Source organism: Ambystoma mexicanum, chromosome 11, assembly GCF_040938575.1.
Source record: "Ambystoma mexicanum isolate Mex_15411 chromosome 11, UKY_AmexF1_1, whole genome shotgun sequence".
Classification (NCBI taxonomy): Eukaryota; Metazoa; Chordata; class Amphibia; order Caudata; family Ambystomatidae; genus Ambystoma; species Ambystoma mexicanum.
In genome coordinates, this window is record NC_090934.1 from 573529173 (window position 1) to 573553993 (window position 24821).

The following is a 24821-nucleotide window of genomic DNA, read 5'->3' on the forward strand; positions in this document are numbered from 1 at the left end:
CGTCTGAAGACCAAGAATTCATCAACCAGGTACTGCAGCTGCTGCATCGTGAGGCCGTCCGCTGCATAGTCTTAATGCTCAGCTACTGTGAGACTCAAGCTAATACTTACCTAGAGTGAATCTGTCGCACCTGTGTAGCAAAGGTGGAGGGGACATGTGTAGTTGGGAGTTCGCCTATCCATGTTCGGCCAGGCCTAATGCTGGAACACATTCAGGAAGCCTTCTACGAAGTCCCTGAACCCTTTTACTCACAAGAATTGTTACTTAACTGCTACAGAAGATTCCCACAGGAACTCTTGCCTTTTCTACAGCTTGTGCCTGCCTTTTTGACCTCCAATCTGACCAGAAAGACTACAAACTAGATAGGCAAGTACTCCAACAGCCTAGGCTCTGAGAACAGATTAAGTAATTTATCTTGTCCTGCTGTTGTGTCCGTCATAAGGATCTGAAACAAAGTTATGACTTAACTTTGAATTGTGTCTACTATTCTAAAAAGTATTACAAGTAACTGCATTATTCCTGAAAAGGAATAGGTTACAAAATTAATCCTTACCTTTCAATTACATACTGTCCTTTTAAAAAGTATTTCAGGGTTATTATTGCCCTTTGAATTGGAAAAACAGGAATGCTAATATTATCAGACCTCTCGGCAGCATTTGATTTGCTCGACCATCAAAAACTCCACAAGGCTTTAGACAAATCAGGTAATTGTTCTCGAGGAGCCATAGACTGGGTAACATCCTTCCTCAAAGAGCAGAGCTCCAAGATCCACTGGGGTGATTACTTCTCCATACCCCGACCTATAAATCATAGCGTACCCCAGGGGGCCAGCCTATCGCCCCTTTTGTTCAATCTCTATCTGTGGTGTCTATGTACCCTATTAACCAACTTAGGGGTCTTTACAAATTTCGCTGACGATACAAAACTTGTCCTCGAACTGTTCGGCTGCCATAGCACCGACAATAATTAGCTTGCTTGAATCTACAGCACCATCGAAGCCTGGATGATGACAAATTGGCTTTGCCTCAACGGAAGCAAGACTGAGCTCATGATCTTTGGATAACACCAGGCAAGAGCTAAACTAGACACAGAATACACCAAATTTAAGATCAAAGACACAAATGTAAGGGTCTCTGATAAGGTCAAGACTCTAGGTGTCTACCTGCACGCATCCTTGGGAGCGGAAGCCCACGTAACATATCTGAAAAACGATTGCCGATTCCACCAAAAACTGCTCTGCCGCATCAGGCCATTACTGAGTAAACAAAACAGCACCATTATCGCCAGAGCCACAATCTTATCCTGACTGGACTACAGGATTGCACTACTTATGGGGGCCAATAAAAAATGCATCAAACAAGGTCAGGTCATACAGAACAATGCAGTAAGGACAATTACCAAGAAAAAAAGGGAGGAACATATGAAATTCCCTTCATTGGTTAGCTCCGGAAGACCGGATCACCTTTAAAGCAATGACCATTGTCCATCACTGTATATATGGATCCGGACCCGTATACCTAAAAAACCAAATAACCACATACGAACCTTGCCACACCTTAAGATCCAAGGCGCAAAGATTTGTGAAAGTAACTCACTCCAAAAAAGCCAATGGACTTGGACAAGCATTCCCTACCAAAGCGGCATCTAAGTGGAACGAGCTCCCAAACAGCCTAAGGCTAGAATCTAACTACCTATCCTTTAGGAAGATACTGAAGACACTGTTCAAATAAAGGACCTGCATAAATATTAATGTCCATGTAATGCAATCTACTCAGAACTAGTAATCTTACTCTACTGTCCCGTCACTTTTCTGTTGTCCTTGTCTTCATGTAATGCGCTCCAATTCCTGCGGGCTTTGGCGCTACAGAAATAAATAAAATAAATAAAAGGGAATTGCTAAGTTAGGACTTAGGTCTGAATTATATCCACTATTCTAAAAAGTAAGTAACTGCGTTATGCATGAAACAGAATAAGTGATAAGTGCTAAAAAGTTACTCATCTTTGAATTGCATACTGCCATTCTACAAAATACACAAAGTTTACTACAAAAAGTGGTTTAACTTATATTGAATTATAAACTGCCTTTATATAAGTCTTTTACCCTGTGGTTTACTTGAAGTATTGTATGGGTTTTATCTTGTGTTTGCTTATTGTTATGGTACTTGTCTTTCTAAAGAAATCTCTTTACCTAATATATGGCATACATTACTCACCGTAATCGTTTTTCTGATGCTTGCATCTGCTTAGATTCACATGCTATGCATAGGTTGACATCTAGGAGGTAGTCACAGAGTATTACCCGATTTGTTTTTAAAATTTGAAAAAGGGACGTTGACTGGGCGCGTCAGTAATACTATCCCTAATGCGACGTCCACTTTACCCATGGTCCTTGTTACGGAGAATTCTCTTATAAGGCTAATTTCCCAAACCTAGTGAGTCCCCCAGCAGCTTTTCTGGATTTTTGGGGTTTGTTTTTTTCTCCTGCTAAGAGTGAGACTCTTTTCCTCCCACTCTTCGGCATGATTTGAGGTATGTCTTTGACTTAGTATGTGTTCATGGGCTAGCCTTTTTACTCCATAGGGCATCATCTGTTTTGTGTGTGTGTTACAAAGCACCCTCAGTGCAGTAACACAGGGGCGTCATAGTGACCCCCAAACAGACTCCATACCCTGGGACTGACTACTGTCTCCCAGGGCATGTAAAGTCACCATTGACTTTACTAGTCTTAAATTGTGAACAGAACCAGTACAAACCATCATATTGTGGAAGTACTGGCAGGAGTAATTTGATTGCCCCTGGGTCTGTTTTCAAGGCGGCACTGTGCAGTCCCCCCTTTTTGAGTTTCTGGCTGGTGGCAGTGGTTACCACGCAAAATATTCACTCAGAATATTATCTATGGGATTTTCCCATTGATTTTAAACGCACCACTTTTTGGTGCAATGTTAAAGATACCGCCGATTTATTTATTTAATATTAAATCCACGTTGGGTCTTTTTTGCCAGAACTCGTTCCAAAATGGCGTTTGTGTCCGTCTCTGTAACTCTGACCAAGGTCGAGCCCTTTGTTCCACTATTTTGGCGGGCTTCTCCACAGAAGCCCTCCAAATGGTGCCACTCTGTCTGGGTTCCACAGGAGGAGTGAAGGGGGGAATTGGCACCCTGGACTGCGTTGCCTTAGCAACCCAAGTCGCACTCTACTCTGATTGGCCCAGTGGTGAGCCGCCCGGCTCTCCACTTAGCATGTGTGATTGACAGCTAGGCTGATGAATGGGGGTTTTTCTGCATAAAAGCAGGGCCTTTGGGACGAACTTCAGAAGTCGCCACAGGACCTAAGAATCCGAAGAGGGAAGAAGCTGAGCCATCTGCAACGACGACACCACCGGTGAAGCCCTGCTGCAACAAACTCACCACTTTCCCAATGACAAGAGAAGATCTTCTGCAGGAGAGTCTTCTTCCTTTGAGCTGGTAGGATCAACCAGTTCGCCCTTTTTCGCTTCCAAAGACGTCTCTTGGTCGAATCGCCCGTGCTAAGCACCCCTGCGGCCGGATAGCCAAGCTTCACCACTTTGACCGCGAATAAAAGGAACGCACCTTTTAATCGGAGAACTCTGCGGCTGGTTTCATCCCTGGGTAGTGCAACGACTCCAGGTTTCCTCCTCAACGAGATCCTCTCTTCCCCTGGTCGGAACGACGAACTTCAACCACTGCCAGGAACAACTGCCACCGCTGGAGCTTCCTCTCTCTTTAAGGTACTGTGTCCTGCCTGGCCTCCCTTTCAACGGATTGCTAAAGGTGACCCTTAAATCCTTGGCTTTCCAACTGGGTTGGCTCCAGACCTTCTAACTATACCTTTTGAATCACCCCAACCTCTTTTGAACATTCTGCAAAGACTTTTTAGTACAGCTTAAACTGTGTGATCTTGGGCACATTTCGCTTTGCTCCATTTAAAGTTTAACTATTGGAGAGCCATCTAGATTACGCGCTCACATCTGTCTTAACAAATAGTGGTGCTTTTAACCCTGACTTGTCTGATAGTTACCAAGGCAGGTGTTTATACTTTACCTGACTGTGTTTTAACTTGCTTTTGATTGAGAGTGCTAGTGTATTGCCTAAAGTGTGTTTTAAATAAATAACTATATACTTTTGATACAAAGCTCTGGTCAGTGTTTGTTTGCTCTACTGTACTTTAGCCCTATTGTGTATACTCTATATAGTGCCTTACTCTTCTTGAGAGAGGTCCGACTGCTCAGCCACAGCTACCAGGTAAATCTGGGTGGTGCAGATTGCTACCAATTGGGTTTACTGCTTACTCCTGTAGTCTTAATCTTTTTGCAGTGTTCCCTAAGGGAACTGCACAGGATTCTGCCTAACAGTCCTTCACGCGTCGCGGTCGCTCAGACTGTTTTGTTTCTGACATGAGGATGCATGAAGTGTAGCGCGAGTACAGATGTAGTAAAGCAGAAGAAATCGCGAGAGCAAGAAAACATTTATGCACCTTCGACTCCAGGAGGGTAGTAAGAGTGGGTGCATGTGAATCTAAGCAGATACAAGCATCAGAAATACAATTACGGTGAGTAATGTATGCCTTCTGAGGCTTGTGGATCTGCTTAGATCACATGCTATTCATAAGTTAGCGAGCAGTATTTGCAGAAGGTGGTGAGAAGGTACAGCGGCAAATAGATGTTTTAGCACCGCTTGTCGCACCTGTGAATCTGCTTTAGAATGTGTGTCAATGCAGAAGTGCTGAGTAAAAGTATGTATGGAACTCCAAGTAGCTGCTTTGCAAATAGCGTCTAGGGGAACGTTTGCAATGAATGCTAAAGTAGCTCCTGTAATTCTGGTCGAGTGAGCTCTCGGTGTGAAAGGTAGGGTCTTCTTTGATAGTGACTAGTACAGCTGTATGCACTGAACTATCCATTTGGAGATGGGCATTTTTTGAAACGTGATCACCATGCCTACCAGGTGCTATGGAAACAAATAGCTGGTCTGTTTTCCTTAGATGTTTTGTTTACGTAGTACAAGACCGCCCACCTTACATCTAGTGTATGGAGGCAGCTTTCATTTCAGCTGCGTTAGCTGGATTTTGATTTCCACTTGAGCGCCCGCTTCCAAATTATTTGGGATAGCCTGGACAGACTTGGAGTGTGCCCCTGCCTGCTTGTTTAGGTAAAACATGGCAGTGGTGCTGTCAGTGATGACCTGCACTGTCTGACCTAGCAGATGCTGCTGGAAAGCTTGCAGAGCCTTGAGAAAAGCCATAAGTTCTAGGAGGTTGATGTGGTTTTGAGCCGTGGTGTGTGTCCACTGACCGTGAGCCGTGTGGTGAAAGTAGTGGGCCCTTAATCCGGAGAGTGAGGAGTCTATAGTTGGCATTGGTTGAACTGGTGGATTGCAAAAGGGTTTTCCTTTGAACAAGTTGTCCTTGGACCGCCAGTCAAGAGCCTGTACCAGGGTTAGCAAAACAACCACTAGATCGTCCCACTGACCGCTTGCCTGAGACCATTGTTTTGCTAACCACTCCTGCATTGGGCGCACACACAGCCGTGCCTGCAGATCTAGGTAAATGCACAAGGCTATCATCCTGAGCAGGCGCATTGCCTTGCATACAATTATTTGGCAACCGGCTAGATAGTGAGTTATTTGCAACAGCATGTTCTGAACTCTTTAGTTTGAGGGGAAGACTAGCATCACCCTTGTTTTTGTGTTTGCTCCCAGGAATAGTTTTGTTTGACTGGGAACAATACTTGATTATTTCTCGTTGATGGAGAATCCCAATTGGAACAAAAGGTTGTCCCCTTGCTTTAGAAGGGGAATTACTTCTTGTAGCGTCATGAGAAATTTTTGTGGCTTGATATACGTGTTTGCTAGTCGAAGGTCTAGTGCTGTGCGCATTGTTAGGTCTTTCTTTGGCACAAGGAAGTACATTGAATAAATACCCTTGTTTACCTGGTTTGCTGGGACGATTTCTATGGTGTCTTTTTCCAGCAGTGATTTCACCTCCTCCAGTAATGTGTTCTTCCTCTTGTGTTGTCTTCTTTGTCTTGGCGGGTGGTTGGATGGTCTTTGTAGAAGCTCTATACGGTATCCGCCTGCTACAGTGGATAGCACCCACTTGTCCGAGGTCTGAGTTGATTCCCCCCCCCCACCCCCTCCCATGGATGGGTGAATTGTGAGATGCAACCTACTGGAGGGGACCTAGAGCGGGCCGTCATTGCTTGGGTGGGGCGGAGGCTCTACCTCTGCTCCTAGATGTTTTGTAGCATTTTGAAAATTGGAGGTGGTGGACTGTCCCTGTAAGGTGCACCATGATGTTGATAGGCTAACTTGCCTATAACTGGAGGAGCTCTGTGGGCCTTGCCCCGCGGAACTGTCTTGTGTTAAAGGATCCCCTTTGGACAAACGGTTTGTTGGACAGTTGCCCAAGAGATTTCAGGGAGTCTTATTCTTCTAAGGCACTTTAAAGGGCATCCCTGACCGCCTTACCGAACAGGGCATTTGGATCAATGCTCATGTTGAGCAACGTGGTGTGTTTCAAGCTTAAAGTGTGATTGCCTTAGCCAGGCATGGTGCTTAAGCAGCATCCAGGTTGTTCTTCAGAATGCAGTTGGTTACGTGTTTACCCTGAGACAGTCTTTAGGAGCTGTGATTTTAGAGGCTCTGGGACTGTCAATTTGTTGTAGTTCGTCCCACCTAAAACAGTCGTAGTTAGCCAAGAGTGCGGTATTTGCTTTTCTTGTTTGGTAGGCTGCTGAGGAAGCCATCTTTCGACCAAAGGTGTATATATTCTTACTTCCCTTATCTGGCGGGTCCTCCACAGAGGCTGGCGGTGTGCTCGCCCTCTTTCTTGTAGTGGTGACAAAGTGTGGTTTAACTGACACCCGATGTACAGAGAGTTGCTAGGGGCCGGCCTGAACACCTTCTCGATGCAGGGGTTGATCGCCCTCGTAAGGTTTGGTGTAAGAAGAGAAGGCTGAATGCACCTTTGAATAGATTGCAGGAGGGGAATACATTATGTAGCGGACCACTTGTCTCCAAGAATGTCCTCCGCAAAGTCCTTTTCAGGTTGGGCCTCCTGGGTGTCTACTTTAAAATGTTTGGCAGCCTTCAGGAGTAGCTCATTATACTGGAGCTGATTATCGACTGGGGAGTCAGCCACTGGATGATCACGATGGTCAGGTGACTGGATGATGTAGAAGTCGTCATAATATTGGTCCTGATCAAACTAGTCACCTTGATCTCCCTGAGATCCAGGATTCTGAGAACCTGAGGTATTTATAAAATATAGATCCTGAGAGGGGTGGGGACACTGTGGCGTGGCTTGGGTATGGGTGGAGATGCTGGGCTGTGAGGAGTCCAGATGTGGCCTTTTGGCAGCTGGATGATCCATAGCTACTTGTTTTTGTCTAGCTCACTGAACGTTTAAGAGTTCTTCAGGGTGCCGGTCCATGAAGACCACAAAGGCGGCCATTCTCCTCATAACGTTAGCAAAACTCTGAGGTGCACTCAGGTCACTTTGGACATTTTGAGGGTGTAAGAGTGTCCAGTAAGGGTGTAGGTTCCTTGTGATGCAAGGCCCCTGAAAGAGTGTCTTTAAAGGCTATCTTGGGAGGAAGAGGACTTGGGCGATAGGGGCATCGAAGACTTTGTGGCTTTCTACGCTTTTGATTTTAAGAGTGTGCCACAGATGTACTTTTTGAGGAGTTCTCTCATCTAGGACCTAGTGGAGTGGGCCATTGAAGCGCCTTTCGACGCATCCTCTTCGCGCATGAAAGGTGGTCTGTTTTAGGCGCAGTGTCAGAAACGGACTTGGCCGTCTGTTTCGAAGGCTTGTCGTGAGGCGAAAGTGATGGACCAGAGGACAAGGATGATTTAGAAGACCTTTCCTTTGACACCGTGTGGCTCAGCGGTCGACGATCGGCCATGGTATATGCATGAAGTGTGGCGTGAAGTGTGTCTGCCTGAGCCGCCGAGTGTAGTCTCCGTAACAGGACCGCCGGCCTGCTTAATGGAGTCGGCACCTCACACGTGGGAATCTGCCGAATCCATATACCTCTCTGCGTCACTTAGGACACCGACGCTGCCATCACTGGATGCTCCCTCTGCGTCAATGGAGGCCTGCATGGCGTGGTTGGCCCAGGTTTTGTTCTACAGTCCTTTAGAGTTTTAGGGCAATAAAGCTTGCATGATTTGCAGTTTTTTTGGGGTGGTCCCTTGGGAGACCGTGGTTACACACCTTGTGTGTGTGTCTTTCCAGGGTACTTCCTGTTGCAGGACTGACAGAACGTAAGGTGTAAGTTACTTACCTGTAACTACTGTTCTCCAGCGTGGGTCTGGCATGGATTCACATGCTCATGAATATATCCAGTCAGGCTGGGAATCTTCGATTAAAAAGGAAAATTCACTTTCACTTTAAAATTATTTGTCCTCTAAACCAATCACTGTCCTCTGGGTCATACTGTCCCCATCCAATGACAGTCCTCTCCCTAAGCCCCACCTCAGGCCACCATCTTCAGATTTGGTAAGCACGTAAAGTGGTAGTATAACCAAGAAGAGCCGCAGAGGGGCCGGAGGGAGGGTGAGCATGTGAATCCATGCCAGAACCATGGTGTAGAACAATAGTTACAGGTAAGTAACTTAAACCTTCAGCAGCATGGGGTCTGGCATGGATTCACATGCTCATGAATAACACACATCAGTACACATTACACAACCACGGGAGGTGGCAAGGCTCAACAGAAGCAATTAACACTTACCTCTGGAACACACTCACCTCAAACAAACAAACCGGTTGCGTAGCACTGCCTGACCGACTCTGGACTCCTCCCTGGAATCCCTGTCGAAGCAGTAGAACCATGTGAAAATATGCGTGGACCTCCACCTTGCAGCCCTGCAGATATCGAGCAGGGGGCACACCAGAAAGGAATGCAGTCGTCGCATCGATCGCTCTGGTGGAGTGGGCTCTCGGACGTCCCGGCAGAAGCCGGTCAGCCAGTCGATGACAGTGCATGATGCAGCCGGAGAGCCATCTTCAGATGGAAGCCTTGGATAAGGCCTTCCTATGATTCACAGGTCGAAAGTTCACAAACAATTGAGAAGTCTTCTGAAAATCTGTAGTGCATGCCATGTAGAATTTCAAGGCATGAGCAACGTCCAGCGAAAGCAAGGTCCTATCCGCCAGCGATGCAAGGTTCGGGAAGAAAACAGGCAACACCAAAGGCTCAGTGAGGTGGAAATCCGACGGGACCTTCGGCATGAATGAGGGGTGCATATGCAGCACCACCCTCAATTTGTGCAAAGTCAGGTATGGCTGCTTGCAGGACAGGGCCTGGATCTCACCCACTCGTCTGGCTGAGGTGATGGCCACAAGGAACGCAGTCTTCCACGAGAGAAACTTGAGTGGGGCTTGATGCATAGGTTTGAAAGGGGCCTCCATGAGTCTTGTCAGGACTACGTTGAGTTCCCACACCGAAGCAGGCGCCTTCACCAACGGGAAAGATCGAAAAAGCCCCTTGAGAAACTCCTTGACGAGTCTGTGGGACCATGAGGATCTTCCTGGGGATCTGGTGTAGCGTGAGATGGCTGCCAGGTGTACCTTGATGGATGCGTGAGCCAGACCAGCTTTTGCCAAGGAAAGCAAGTATGGAAGAAGCTGTGGGGCCGTGATCCTCAGAGGAATAATCTCCGGCGACTGGCACCAAGTAGAAAAACTCTTCCACTTATGGCCGTAGCACTTTAGTGTCAACGCCGCCCTGGCTTTGGTGAGGACCTCTCTGCAGTCTGCAGGCAGCGCATAACCTCCAAACTCTAAGGCTGCCTTCAGGTTCAGAGATCCTGGGTCGTGATGAGCAGATCCCGTAGTACCAGAAACTTGACTGGAGGAGTCACTGACAGGCCGAGTAGGTCCGGATACCAAATCTGCCTCGGCCACGCCTGGGCAATGAGTATCATCTTGCACCAACACTGTCCGAATGTGTTGATCACACGTAGCAAGAGAGGAAACAGGTGAAAAGCATAAAGAAACACCTTCTCACAGGGAGGAGAATGCGTCCCCCATGCTCCTCGCTTGGTGGAATCTGCTGGCAAACCTCTGGCATTTTGAGTTTGCCGCCGTGGCAAAAAGGTCCATCAGAGGTCTGCCCCATTTGACGAACAGATGGTCCATCTGGTCCTGACTAAGTTCCCACTCGTGGCAGGATCGCTGTTCCCTGCTGATGGAGTCCTCGATTATGTTCTTGACGCCTGCCAGGTGGAACGGGACGAGGAACATCCCGTCTGATGGCCCAATGTCACAAGCCCTGCGCTTTCATGGAGAGTGCTCGCAATAGTGTGGGAAAGACCTGAGGGCCCAAAAAACTGCCTGTAGCTCCAGGATGTTAATGTGCAGATCCTCCTGCGAAAGCCAGGGACCGCTGGCGTGTAGTCATACGGTGTGGGCTCCCGAACCTTCCAGAGAGGCGTCCATGGTGACCATCGTCTGGTATGGTGGGGTTTGAAATCCCGTCCCCTAGGCGAAGTGGGTGCCCACGCTCCCCCACTCTATCGCCCGCCAGAACTCCTATTTGAGGGGGATCTTGTCTGCAAAACTCCCAGACACTTGTATCCAAGAATTCCTGTTGGGGTCGCATTTGCAACCTACAGAAACAGATGAGGTTGATGCAGGATGACATGCCCAGAAATATGGCTATCATCGCCGAGGACAGTCGCTGCACCTTCCCTTGACTGACTGCTTGCCTCTCCTTCGAGGGGTATGCCAGGCAAGCCACTGTGTCGAGTCTGGTGCCAAGGAACAGCACGTTCTGCAATGGCGTTAAGCAGGACTTCGGATAGTTTATTAAGAACCCCAGCTCTGTCAGTAGCTGGACTGTCTCCTTCGTGTGCTCGTCAGCCAGAGTCCGGGGGAGGGCGCGTATCAGCCAATCGTCCAGGTACGCTTATATGTGTATGCCCTGCAGATGCAGGTGGGTCGCCTCCGCGGCTAGGCATTTTGTGAACACCCTTGGGGCCGACTAAGCCGAACGGTAAAGCCTTGATCTGGAAGTGTTGCCATTGTACCATGAACCGTAGGAACTTCTGATGTTTTCTGTGGATGGGGACATGGAAGTATGCATTCCCTAGGACTAACAACGTCAAGAAACCCCCTTCCTCCAGTCGTCCGAGCATGTGACCATCGTGAATTTCTGGGCCTTCAGGTATTTGTTCAGGCACGTTGGTCTAGGATGGGTCTCGACCCCCCCCCATCTTCTTTCTGACCAGAAAGTATATGGAATAGAATCCGGAACCAGACAGCCATTGGGGAACTAGCTCCATCGCCCCTTTCCGTGACATGGCTCAAACTTCTTCTAGGAGCTGAGGGATGTGCTGCTCCTGACTGGGAACCAGTGGAATAAGAGGGCACATGCATTTGAACTCCAAGGTGTGTCCCTGAGCGAGAGCATCCAGCACCCATCTGTCAGTGATGATCTTCCATGCGCTGACAAACCTTATCACCAGGCCTCCCACTGGGGTGCACGAGTGGGGACCCGACGTCTTGGCCAGTTCAGGCTTGCTCGGGCGCCATGCCCTGTGGGTGACAGCAATGCGGACCTCCGCTACCGTAGGCCTGGGAGCGACCCCGGCAGACTTCCTGTGTGGAGGATCTGGGAGGTTGCCTGTACGATGTGGAGTATCCCTTGGATCTGCTCGACTTTCCCCTCGAGGAGCAAAAAGACGAACAATGCTGCTGCAGAGTGCCAAGGGAACGCGCCGTCTGTGTCGGTCTTTATGGCTTGAATGGATTCATCGACCGCCTTCCCGGCAGGTATTTGCCTTCAAAAGGCATACCCAGCACCTTTGCATGAACGTCCTGGCGAAATTTAGTGGCCTTCAACCATCCCTGCGACGGCGAGAGCCTATGTTTTATTGTCGTCGGGAAGTAATTCCAGGATAGGGCCCAAGTTGTACCAGAGCTCCTAGTCGTATTGGGACAAGATAGCCAGAGCATAAGCCGCTTTGATGGTGGATGCCGCAGTGTAGATGACGCTCGTCCCTATGGCGTCGATTTTCTTCCCCTCGTTGTCCGGGGGAGGGTGGGGTAGGGGTGACCGATGATGCAGAGGCCTTGTTGGCTGAACGTTTTCTTGCGACAGCCGACGCTACAGAGTTCGGCGACGGTTGTGACCTCAAGCACTTGGGTGCTGATTCCGGCACCCTATTTTTATTCTCCAACCGGTCTCGTTTGGGTGGAGCCTTGCATGGGTTTTTCATGAGGGCCAGGCCTTCCTCCCAAATGTCGTCCAAAAAGGGTATCAACATGATGATCTTACTCTTGGACTCTCGTCGCTAGTTTAGGAAGCCCTCCTTTTTGATTTCCTTGGGCACCAGTTGGAACAGCTCGGAGGCCCTGGAGATTTGAGTGGAATGATCCTATCTCATCTGGTGGAGAGTCTCTATGAGGAGCGTCCAGGTGCAGCGATTCGTTGATCGCGGGTACAAAGTCCTCATCGTCGTCGCTTCCCGTGGCCATGTCGGTGTGTTTATCCAGGTCCACTGGTGGTGTTGGGTCCCGACGTGGTGGAGGAGGCTGATGCGGTGGCGTCGGGTGACACTTCCTCTTATGTGGCGGCTTGTCATGGGCCTGCAGCACAACAGGTGCAGTGTTGGAGGCATACTTTGCTGGATCTCCGTCACCAAGGTGTGGAGAGTTGATAAGTTGTCCATAGATTTGTCCCTCGGCTGGGGAGTGAATGATGGAGTTCTAGGCCCCGCGCTACCTTCCTCCTCTTGGACTGTATGGATGGACGCTTGGTCATCGTACATGGAGTAGATGTCCATTGGCGCATTGTATGGAACCTTGGAGGTCTGCTTTGGGGCCTTCAATCACTCCCCCTGCCTTTCCCTCCCGAGGGCTGTGTCCCGGGATATTAACCGGTCCCTTTCCCACCCCATGGGTGCCCGCAGCCTTTGCTGCTGCCTCGTGGCTGGTTCGCGCCTGGGAGGCAGGGATACTCTCGGTGCTGTAGTAACCACTGTCGCTGGTTCGTCGCAGAGGATGTCGACGGGGTCTTTGGCTGCGCTGGGTGAGTCTGCTATGAGGTCTTCTCTTCCTCTGGCCTTTGTTTCTCTGATTTGTCCCGTAACTTGTCCTGGGAGGAGTACTTCCTCTTTTGAGTGGTGGACTGCGATGGCGATCGCTGACTATCCGACCTGGGACCCACATCAGCGGCAAACCTGGCCTTGTGGTTCTTGGCCTGGTCATGGACCCCCCCCCCCCCACCCCAGGGATGGGGCATCCTCAAAAGACTGCAACCTCCTCTTGGAGGGAGACCGCTCCTCGGACTGACTGGTCCTTGGTGAGGCATGACCCTGCTCGGAGGAGTAGTCCGGGGCCTTGCTCCACTTGAGCCATGCCGCCAGCCTGCTATATCGGTCTTTCTTCGAGAAGCCCATGCATATCTCGCACCCATCCTCGTTGTAGTCCTCGTTCAGGCAGTAAAGACACTTTTGATGTTTGTCCTCCACGAAGACGTTCCTTAGCCCACAGAGTCTGAAAAAGGTCCTTCCCTCCTTTTTCTCCTCTGCCATGCTCGCAGGGCGCAAAGTAGGCCCAAGTCGGATTTCCAGAAACTTAGATTAACGGCCCTTGAGCAGCACGCAACTTCACCGACAACAGATCCTCGTTGCTGGCTGATGTAGATAGGAGCACAAGGGCTCAGATGGAACAAAAATAGAACTTCTCAGTTAAACAACATGGGGAAAAAAAGTACCAAATAGCTCGGAGAGCAACTAAAGGACTCCAAACATTGAAGTGTGTGGTAATAATCTGAAGATGGCCACCCGAGGCGGGGCTTAGGGAGAGGACTGTCATTGGATGGGGGCAGTATGACCCAGAGGACAGTGATTGATTTAGAGGAGGAATACAGTTTTAAAGTGAAACTTTTTTCTTTTACCAAGGATTCCCAGCCTGAAGACAGGGAATATTAATGAGCATGTGAATCCATGCCTGACAGCATGCTGGAGAAACAGTGTATTTTCCATGCTATGTGGAAAAAGCAGCACAGCGAAGAAAAGGAAAGGAGGATGGGAACAGATTAGGCATTCGCTAAAGGAGAAGAAAGCATGTCCTCCCCCACTATCCCTACTGTGATGGGCCATGGCCCGGTGAGGCCTGTGTAGGCCGCAGTCAGTGTCCGTACAGACGGTTGTTTGGCTCATCATCGACGAGGATGGCTCAGTCTGTTGAAAGCCGCTGAAGATAATCTTGTGGCAGGAGATGGGCAGTTAGCGAATGAATAGTAAGAAGTCTACAATTTACTTTTTGTTTATCAAAGGCATTTGCCTGAAGGAACTCCGCAACTAGCGTTCGACTACGATGGCGGAAAAAGAACAATCTGAGGGACCACAACACGTGAAGGACCATGGGTACAGTGGATGTCACACTAGGGATAGTATTACTGACACCCAGTCGACGCCCCTTTTCGCGTTTCAAAAACGAATCATGCAATACTCTGCGACTACTACTAGATGTCGGCCTATGCATAGCATGTGATCTAAGCAGATCCACAAGCCTCAATTCTATATATATATATACATACATATATACACATTACACAGCCACAGTAGTGGCTGTGTAGTTATGGTTAAGTTGCTGTTTCCATAGGAAGAGCACTTTTTGGGCGGCTTATAATTCCGTTCCACCTGGACGAATCCTCACCAAACTTTGCAAAAAAAGTATATGGCCCACTCTGAATTTTTTGCAAAGTTTGGTGATGTTTGGTCCAGGGGGGGGAAGTTATAAGGGGGGCGGTCCCAAAATGTCTTTTTTTTCCCATAGACTGAATGGGGGAAAAACTTTGCGCACGCCTACAGCCCAAACCGCTAGACGGATTTTCACCAAATTTGCGGCAGGAGCTTGGTCCCGAAAGCGTGCTTTTGTGAATTTGGTGACAATCCGTCCAGCAGTTTGCTTTAAAACGACCAAAAAGTATGTCTCAAAAAATTAGTGATATCTATGTCCGCTCCGCGGTCACACTTCCCTGTTCGCTCCGCGGACAAGATAACGATTGGCTAATCGGCAGCGTCATGTCCGCGGACATGTGACGCGTTCACTAATTGGATGGTGAAGAGCGTGAAGTGCGTCAGATTGTTCCGATGCGCCCGCCATCCTTCATCTGTGTTATGGTGTCTGCGGACATCGGCCCTAAAACATATAACAGAACTAAAGATTGCACTTGTTAAACTTAGCAAATACTGTCTCGGAAGGTGAGGGTTGATGAGGCTGGGGTGGGATGTGGCAGCAGGAAGAAAAAAGTGGTGGTTTTTGGTCACGAAAGTCATAGGTTACATTTGAAGTTGTTGCTCAATATAATGTACGTAAAGAACAGGCAAAGTATTACTGTGTCTGTGTTACAATGTATTTATAATAATGTTGCAGTCAAACTGGCGCCCTAGAGTTTGAAATCTGAGGCAGCCACCTGCAGTGTTTGATGGAAACAGTGGGTCTGCAAGTGTATGGGAGTACCAGTTCTCATGAATGCGTTGAGCCATGTTGTTGCAAAGTGAGAATGTATTTGGATTCTGAGTGAAGGTCACTAGCTTTGCTTTTTTGGTTGCGCGCTTAGGACGCCCCCGCAGGAGACTGAACCCATAACGGTCAATTGTTTTTTGACCTTGAGCGAAAGGGAATATTCAGTAAGAAAGCAGGGAGTGGAAGTTTGCAATAAGGAAAATTTGATTAGGTTATGCATACCAAACGTTTGTAAGACACATGTAATATCAGTTCATGACGATTCTTTGGTGCAAGCACATTGCTGTGAGTTTCACGAAGAGAATGAAGATGGTCAATATCGTGTAAGTTTGCTTTTGACGACTACACTGGAACGAGATTAATTTTTTTATTACCTGAAGATTAATTTTGGCAGTACTTTTAGTAATTTTAGTAAGTAATTTTGAAGTACTATTTTTTTTGAGTATTTGTCATTTTTTTGTAGTTATGGGGAGTGCAGAATCTCGCCCTTTGTAGACTATCACTAGCTTCACCCATGTTCAACGCTAATATGTCTTTAAAATGTCATGTATGACCACATCAATTTGTGTATCAGTTTCCACGTTCTTTTTGTCCTTTTTTAAATTGTTTGCTGTGTGTAGTAATCGTTAGTTTAAACTGTAAGCCGATTTAAGAAATCAATAGATGTATTGTAATAAAGGGTGGGTATTGATACGTATTTTCTGTTATGTTTTCCACATAGTTACATGCTCCCTTACTGCGATTGCCATGGATTCCACATGCCAAATGATGGCTTCTTTGTACGGCAGGTGCACATACTCGTGAACGGCTGTATCACCGTGACTATTTTGTGGGACGACCGGGCAGGTCCCTTGTGTCCGTACGCTGCACTGGCGCTTAGGAGTAACATAACAGTTTTTATGGTGGTCTAGGCCCAAATTCATGGTGATGCCCTGGAATTCGCTGTGCACCCGAAGCAGTTCCTTTACCGAAAACAAATACTTTGTGCATGGGAAAAGAACCACGTGTGCCTCACGATTACATTTTCGATCACGAGCGCAGAAACAATTTTGCAATTTGCTTGCATGTGGGAATAGTCCGATGTTCTCGGACACTTTATTGTGAAATAAAAGTACTTTACAAATTGTAAAACGTTACTGTTTTATTTAAAAGAACGGTATATTATTTCAAATTGTGATGTGCTATGTTGTACGTCAATGTGTGTTCATTTTCAGGTTCACCGTCACGGCACGTAGGTGCTTATGGGCGCATTTGGGTACGCTGCAGAGGAACGTCATCCAGAAAGGTGTTGAATATCACTAGGATTGATTATGTGAGGGTCAGGGGCGGGCCATATGATTTAGTGACGTCAGGGCGATTTATCTTAGCCAGATGCAGCAATGGGCAAGATTAGCACAAGATGGACGCGCTCTGCTGTCAGATTTAGTATGTTTCTAAAAGAGGAAAAATGAGGTATGGTACACTGAAAATGTTTGCGATAGATCAACGTTTCCAAAAAATACATGGTCGACCCCTCGGGATAGTAATATCTTCTGACCGTTCCACTTGTGATGGTTGGAATACTTCTGACGTGATTGCGAATGAGCTCACAAAGTTTGTTGGGATTTTGTGCACACGTAACATGACAAATCATTTGTGTATTCTTTTGACAGTTTTGAAGAAAAAAAAGCTGGGTGGATTTACAGTAAATTTGCATAAGGATGATTGGCAATGATCGAAAAACATGGTGTTGGAGATGTGGCAGGGTTTTCATTTTTGCCAAGTGTCGTAATGTAGTTAAAAAAAATAGCGGACAGCTTCAGTGACTGAGGGGTAGGCTGTAGCCGTGGGCAGAATGTCGGGGTTATGGTATAAGGTCATGATCCTGACAATGTGGCTACTGGCCATTACCAGAAGGGACAAAACATAGCATTAAAGTTGCCATGTCCACCTGGGACTGGCTTTGTGGTAAAGTTGTTGCACAATAGGATACATTTGAAAGGGAAGAAAAATGTGCTCATGACAATATGGTCACAGGGTTTCCTTTTTGCTTTTTGCAGGCTGTAATAGAAAGTGAAGAAGGGCCCTGTATGGAACACCCACCTTCCCTTTCTATGATGGCCATCTTGGAAAAGGATTTTGTTTCCTAAACTGGGACGCCAGAGGCTTCCCGGTTTAGGACAAAAAAATAATCTTTTTTAGTAGCACAGGTTACTGCTTTGGAAATCTAGATTGTTAAATGGGCAGTCATCCCCAATTTTAGGGGTGTAAGGGGGGTGAGGGGGGAGGGGGGAATGGTCCAGAGACCTCGTTATCCAACCTTGCTTCGCTTTGGCTGATAACTTGGGATGCTGGGCCGGTACCCACCGTTCCAGTCCCTGGAACGGAGGATGAACGCCACAATATTCCCATTAGCATAACACAAAATGCAAATGGAAATGTTGGAAAATCTTATTGAGTCTATGTACTTTACTTGGAAATATAAAGTAGATGGAGTCTATACGTTTTTTTTTTTTTAGTTCTATTTTTTAACTGTGAAGGGGTTCCTAAAGGAACATTTATTTTGTTTTTGGATGCATTTTTTTTGGCAGGAGAGCTTAGAACGAAAGGTGGGGAGGGAAATGAGGGAAGAGGCACCAAACACTAATATGGAGGGGCAGGTGGACAGGGGAAAATGTTGCGCGAGTGTTATTACTAAGGTAGGGGGCAGTGTTTCTCATGCTCCTTGATTACAGCAGTGGTGGTGTCTCTTGGGGAGGAGGGATGGAATTAGATGATTCTATTTTAAGATAAATAGCAGCTTTGATTAAAGTATGTACTGTGTACTAGATTGTTAATGGATGAGTAGGAATAGGTTTCGGAGCTGTGCAAGGGAAATTTTGAAGTTGAAAGTTCCTAGATCAATTCCGAACTGTCCGCGAAGCACAGATCTTATCGTGAAGTGCGTACGGGTTCTCGGACACTTCATCATGCCGCGTGCCAGCATATGGTCATGTGGCACTCTCCGGAAGGTCTGCAATGAAGTCAGATGTTCGTAGATATTATGGTTAAGTTGCACTAATAAAAACCTATGAAACTCAGTGAAAAAATGTCATTAAAGGGACGTTATGGTTCCAAGTAAAACCGAAAACCCCCTGAAATTCGCCAGTTATGGTAAACTAAGCAACCATAACTCGCGCCACCACCGTGCACTGCGAAGACTAACACCCAGGACAAAGACGACATCACAAATATCATTGATGACATCACATGTGCATTTAATTTTCATACAAGGGGTTGTGAATGTAATGTTGGCAAAGTATCAGGGATTATCGGGAGATGTGTAATAAACTACATACTTCATCACGCAATGTAGTGTTCTAAAGAAAATTCCATTGCAGTGTTCTTTCTAGTACTGGAACCTACTCATACAGAAATGTCAGTATTGGCTGGAGCATACACCACAGATTTGCTATATTTGTAATTTTCCAAAGTCATATAATAAAACGGTGAATGCTTCTGTATCAGACTTTTCCGGTCTGTGAAACACGTACTAAGTAGCTAATAATGCATCACTTACTACATATTTCTACTAATACACACAAAACAAATAGACTACAATGCATACAAATATGGGGCTTATATATGGAGAGTAAAGTAAGCAAACAAGAAGCAGCATCATTAGCAACTGTGTATAATCTACATGATTGTATTCACACACAAAAATGATTGCTGTGTTTCAGGCCTGCTTCTTCCTCTATATAAGTACATCATAAGATGTGATTAAATTCTAAGGAAAGTAGTGTAAGAACATGTGAGAATAGCAATATCTATAAATGTAATACCTTTTGAAAGTTAAGTTTCTGAATGTCAGTAAATAAACCCACCTGGCCTATATACGGCAGTGAACAAAAAAGAAGGGGCTAGACATGTGATGTCATCAGTGATGTCATCAATGATGATTTGTGATGTCATCTTTGATGTCCTGGGTGTTAGTCTTAGCAGTGCACGGTGGTGGCGCAAGTTATGGTTGCTTAGCTTACCATAAACTGGCGAATTTCAGGGGTTTTTCGGTTTTACTTGGAACCATAACGTCCCTTTAACAACGTTTTTTCACTGAATATATATATATATTTATATAAACATATATATATATATATATACATATTACACAGCCACGGTAGTGGCTGTGTAGTTATGGTTAAGTTGCTAATCCCATAGGAAGAGCACTTTTTGGGTGGCTTATAACTTCGCTCCCCCTGGATGAATCCACACCAAACTTTGTAAAGTTTGGTGAGGTTTGGTCCAGGGGGGTCCCAAAATGTCTTTTTTGCCCATAGACTGAAGGGGGAAAAAACTTTGCGCACGCCTACAGCCCAAACCGCTGGACGGATTTTCACCAAATTTGCGGCAGGAGCAGCGGCTTGGTCCCGAAAGCGTGCTTTTGTAAATTTGGTGAAAATCCATCCAGTAGTTTTTTAAAACGATCAAAAAGTAGGTCTAAAAAAATTAGTGATATCTATGTCCGCTCCGCGGACACACTTCCTTGTTCGCTACGCGGGCAGGACACTGATTGGCTAATTGGCGCGTGTCATGTCCGCGGACATGCAACGTGTCCGCCGATTGGCTGGAGTGAGGTGTGATGTGCGTCAGATTGTTCCGATGCGCCCGCCATCTTGGATCCGCCAACAGCGTGGCGGCAAACAGAAGCGAAATGCAGTTTTGGGGAGTGTTTTGGCGTGCAAGAGTGCTTGGGGAGGTTTGGGGAGTAAGAGATGGGTGAAATACTGTATTTGTTTAGGTGGTAGGTGCTACTGATATATTTGCCATGCCCGTGCTGTCCGGGATGTTCGTAATTAGTGAAAATGATGGGTGTCCTAAGGATAGTATTCCCGTCCGTGCTGTGCACAGGCAAGTTGAAACTGTTCTAAGGACACGCGCGGTGTCAGCGGACATAAAAATTGACCATATGCCGCAGTTAAAATGTTTGATTCTATGGGTGTGATATGCTGCGGTGGTTGTGGCAGGGCCTAGAGTTTTGGGTGCATGGGCAAAGGCCATGCACCCAAGACTGAAGTTATATGCACTGAAGTTATAAGCCACCATGGGTGACTTATAACTTCGCTCTCCCTGGATGAATTCTCACCAAACTTTGCAGAAAGTGTGATATGGGTGGGCACATATAGACAGTTAAAATGTTTGATTCTATGGGTGTGATCTATGGGTGTGATATGCTGCAGTGGTTGTGGCCAGGGCCTAGAGTCTTAGGTGCATGGCCGCAGGCCATACACCCAAGACTCTAGGCCCAGGCTACAACCACCGCAGCATATCACACGCATAGAGCACACCCATAGAATCGAATATATATCGAATGTTTGAAATCTACAGTTTCTGTACTGTTTGATTTGTATAGTTTGTATGTGAAGTTTTGGCTCTGTCATGTCATTAAGATTGTAGAGTTTGGTACCAAACACTGTAGTATAACATATCCATGGAAGTGAACATTTTGTATTGTGGTGTATGGTTAGATTTTTGCTTCAATGGTTCTGTTATGCAGCAGTATTTATGCGTTCTATTAGAATATACTTACTGTTTGATTTTTTGAGATTGGATATATTTTTTTCATGAGTTTTGTAACTGGAGTACATGTTCTTTTTCAATTTCTGTGATAAAAGAAAAGAACATGTTAGTGTATGTATTTTATAAAGACTTATTACATTGCATAATAGACATTACAGCTTTTTTTCGACCCTCATATTTAGTAGTTTACAAACCAGTGTACTGTGCAATTTGCTCAGTTTCTGTGTTTGTTTTTCAAATCATTGGGTCTGTGGGAAAAAAATTCCATGTCGGATTAAATAAAACCCTTTTTTGTTATGCTACAGTCTATTTGTTTGTTTGTTTTCAGTGTTCACTTATTGTTTCTGGCTAATGTTCTATCTGTTGGCTTGTTGCAGATTTTTGGAGCAGTTAGATACCTGTTGGCGTATTCCAACTGTATTTTTTGTTATAATTTAGTGGTATTCATTTATCTGTTTGTTTGTTATAGAATCTTGGGGCAGTTAGATACCTGTTGGCGTATTCTAACAGTTTATAGTTTTTTAATTGAAGTTTTGTTAATGTTTAAGTACAGATTAGTTATTAAATTTTTGTTTTAAGAAGATTAAATAAGCGTTTGTAAGATTTGCTGGTAATCTCTGCTTTAGAGTAATGGTACTATCATTACATTCGAACCAGCCACATTTCTTTTTTATATATGCAGTGTAGTGACCTGCATTGGTTGTGGCTCCTGCGTGGTAGATTATACCTATTGTTGTGAAGGTTTTCTTACCAAGTCATACTTGACCATGTGTGAATCCAGTCAGCTTGCAGTTGTTTTTGGTACCATCTGCATTGTAACGTAGAAGCATTAGTATTACGTATTTACTATGTGTTTGTATTAGTAAGGTGGAGCGATTATCTGAATTACAGGTAGTACATAATCTACCATGGTTTGCATTTTGTACAAGTTGCTGAAATGGAACGGATTCACAATTAGGTATGGATACATAAACAAAGCGCTCATTAGGGATTTGTTCCTGTGTCACATTGTTGCAGAGAGTGCATGTATGTTTCCACATGTATGAATTATAGGTATGATTTTGTTTTCCAGTACTTGTAGTAAGCACATTAGAAATTCTTGTGGATCTTCTTGTGAGTTTATAGTGAATTTCACCATTCCAGCACAGTAGTCCAATTCTTGTCTTATTCCATGAACACTATACGTGTTGTCAGGATTGTTTGTTGCGTTTCTATGAAGGACTAACATTTGCAAACACAATAGGTCTGTACTGGGTAAGTAAATGTTGTCAACAATTGGTGGCAATTGAAATAGAATACTCATTGCTACATTTGCGTAGCAACTTACACCAGTTATATTTGAAAATTTGAATGGACCAGATAGTTCTGTGTCCAAGTTATTTTTTCTTTGAAGAAGTACCTGAGTTACTTTGAGTAATAGGTTCTTCTTTGGTTGTGGTAATTGATGAAGTATGAGCTTCTTTTACTCTTTGGAGGATTTGCAGTCAGATCCTGTTGCATTTCTGTTTGAATTAGTTTTCTTTTACAACGTTTTCCTTTTTGTGGATCAGGATATATTTTTAGATGGGGGTGTATAGTGAACGTAGTCTATTGTATTCTAAAATGCAAGGAATATCAGCGTTTACTTTACTTGCATCAAAGTTGATTAGAAATAGACCGTCAAGTGTACGTAAGCGTGATAGTGCTACGTAGCTCATGCCTTCTTTAAAGACTGTGTTACCAATGTCTATCATTGCTTTGTCTTGGGTAAGACGTTGTGATTTATGAATGGTGACTGCATATGCTAGAGTTAGAGAACATTGTTCTCTGCGTACATACATGTCTTTGAAGAGAAGGACTCAAGCTGTTGAGCGCCCTATCCTTTTTACTTCTGAAATTGAATGTTGTTGTCACGTGGGTATGTTTGAAAGCCAACAACTGTACCCAGTGCTCCATTAACTAGTCCATGCTCTACGTCAGGGCTACGTTTAAGCATTACTCTACAGTTTAAGGATAATTTTAATATTTTCTCCAAACCAGCTGTGTTGGAGATAGAATTTTCTAAGGTATTTAGTCTTGTTGTGGCTTGTTGACACATGGGTAGTGTCATTCCATGTACATCCAGTTTGTCATTGGAGCAAATTTCAATTATTGGCTGCATTTCTTTTTTCAACATTGTTTCACTGAATTTGGAACAGCTTGCAAGAGTTGGCATTAAGGACATACAATTGACATTTTTGTGCACTAATTGTTCCATAACATCAGTAGCACATGAGTTATCGCCATAAAGTGCATGGATGTGCCGGGTTTTCAATATTGCTTGTGCTTCTTGAGAAAGTACACCAACTCTAATACTTTTTAAAATGTTGGCGTAAGTGAGGTCTGCAGATTGGCGCATGTTTTCTGTTAATTCTCTGTATTGGAAATGTTGCTAAAGGTTGACATTTTCTATGCTGCCAACAGTTTTACGGCAGAGTTTGTGCCCTAAGGTTTTAAAAATAGGTTCACCTTTCACTGGTGTCAATTGAAGAAGCTCTCCAAAAACAATAATGTGTTTTCCTCCAAAGAGCTCTTCGTAATTTGTTTTAAGTACGTCTTGCAATCTGTGGTGAATCAACGCCAACATTAGGTTGGAGACCATGCTCACTTCATCCATTAGTAGCATTTTCATTTGTTTTAACACTCTGCGTAGTTCCATTGCAGCTTCTGTAGAAAGTTTGTAATAGTCTAATTTGCTTTGGTGTTCTACTGGAAGGAGTAGTAATCGGTGTAAAGTGACACCACCTATGTTGTAGGCAGCTAAACCTGTGGGGGCAGTTACAACAGCTGACAGTTTGTTGTTTGTCAATTGTTGAAGGAACTTGCTGATGATTTTGATTAAGAATGTTTTGCCTGAACCAGCTTCACCACTGACGTATAGTAGTATAGGTTTGTAATTTTGGCAGATGCATTCTTTATTTTCATGTTATACACCATGTGCAATTTCTTTTGTTACTTCTTCAAAACTGGTGCGCTGCTCTTTGTTCAGTTTTGATTGTAGTACAGTTAAGTCTACTGTATCTTCTTCATAGTGACATATGGTGTTTTCTACTTCTGTCATAGCTAATTCTGCCTCATTTGCTATTAGTGGCTGTCCCAGTGGTTCTTGGCTTCCTGTTACAGAAGGTTGACTACTACTGTCGGGAGTGTCCTTATCTAGTTGGGCCTGGAGTTCTTCTTCGTGTTGCTGTTCATTGTGCAACATTGTTTTGTACTGCGTAAAGTTTACATCAGTGATAGTGCTTTCATTTGCTTTGAAAGCATCTTCATAGGAGTCATAGTTATCTAGTATCTCTTCTTTTCTCCATGGTTTAAAAAGTTGTAGCAGGGACATGTAATTTTCTGTTGAGGAGTTTTCAATGACAATTTGATATGATTAATTAAGCTTTGTTTGTTAAGTTTCACTAAGCTGCATTCACAATCTGTCACTCTATATCTACTTTTTTTTCATCGGGTTTTATATTATTTTTGTATGCAAAGTTTTGGGCTATGTGGTATAGACACATGGTTTCCAAAGTGGTACTCCTGTTCAGGTAGTACTCATATGATTTGAGAACTCTTTTTCTAGATTTAGCAGGACCAAGACTTAGCCATACTATATTTTCAGATTTTCCATACAAAGCAGTACCGGTTAAACGATCTGCAGCTTCATAGGAGCCACATTCTCTATGAGAGAGCATTTTTATGCCTAAGCTGTACAATTTCCGAGATAGTGTTTTGTCTGATGATAGGTCATTCCAGAGGTCTTGAAGCTCTGTTTTTCT

General features: G+C 45.2%; 1 protein-coding gene across 15 annotated transcripts in view; it reads right to left on the minus strand.

The window, feature by feature from the left end:
- Positions 1-24821, minus strand: part of PPFIA1 (PTPRF interacting protein alpha 1) — a 1842515-nt gene that overhangs the window by 368071 nt on the left and 1449623 nt on the right. The gene's annotated exons all lie outside the window — the stretch shown is intronic.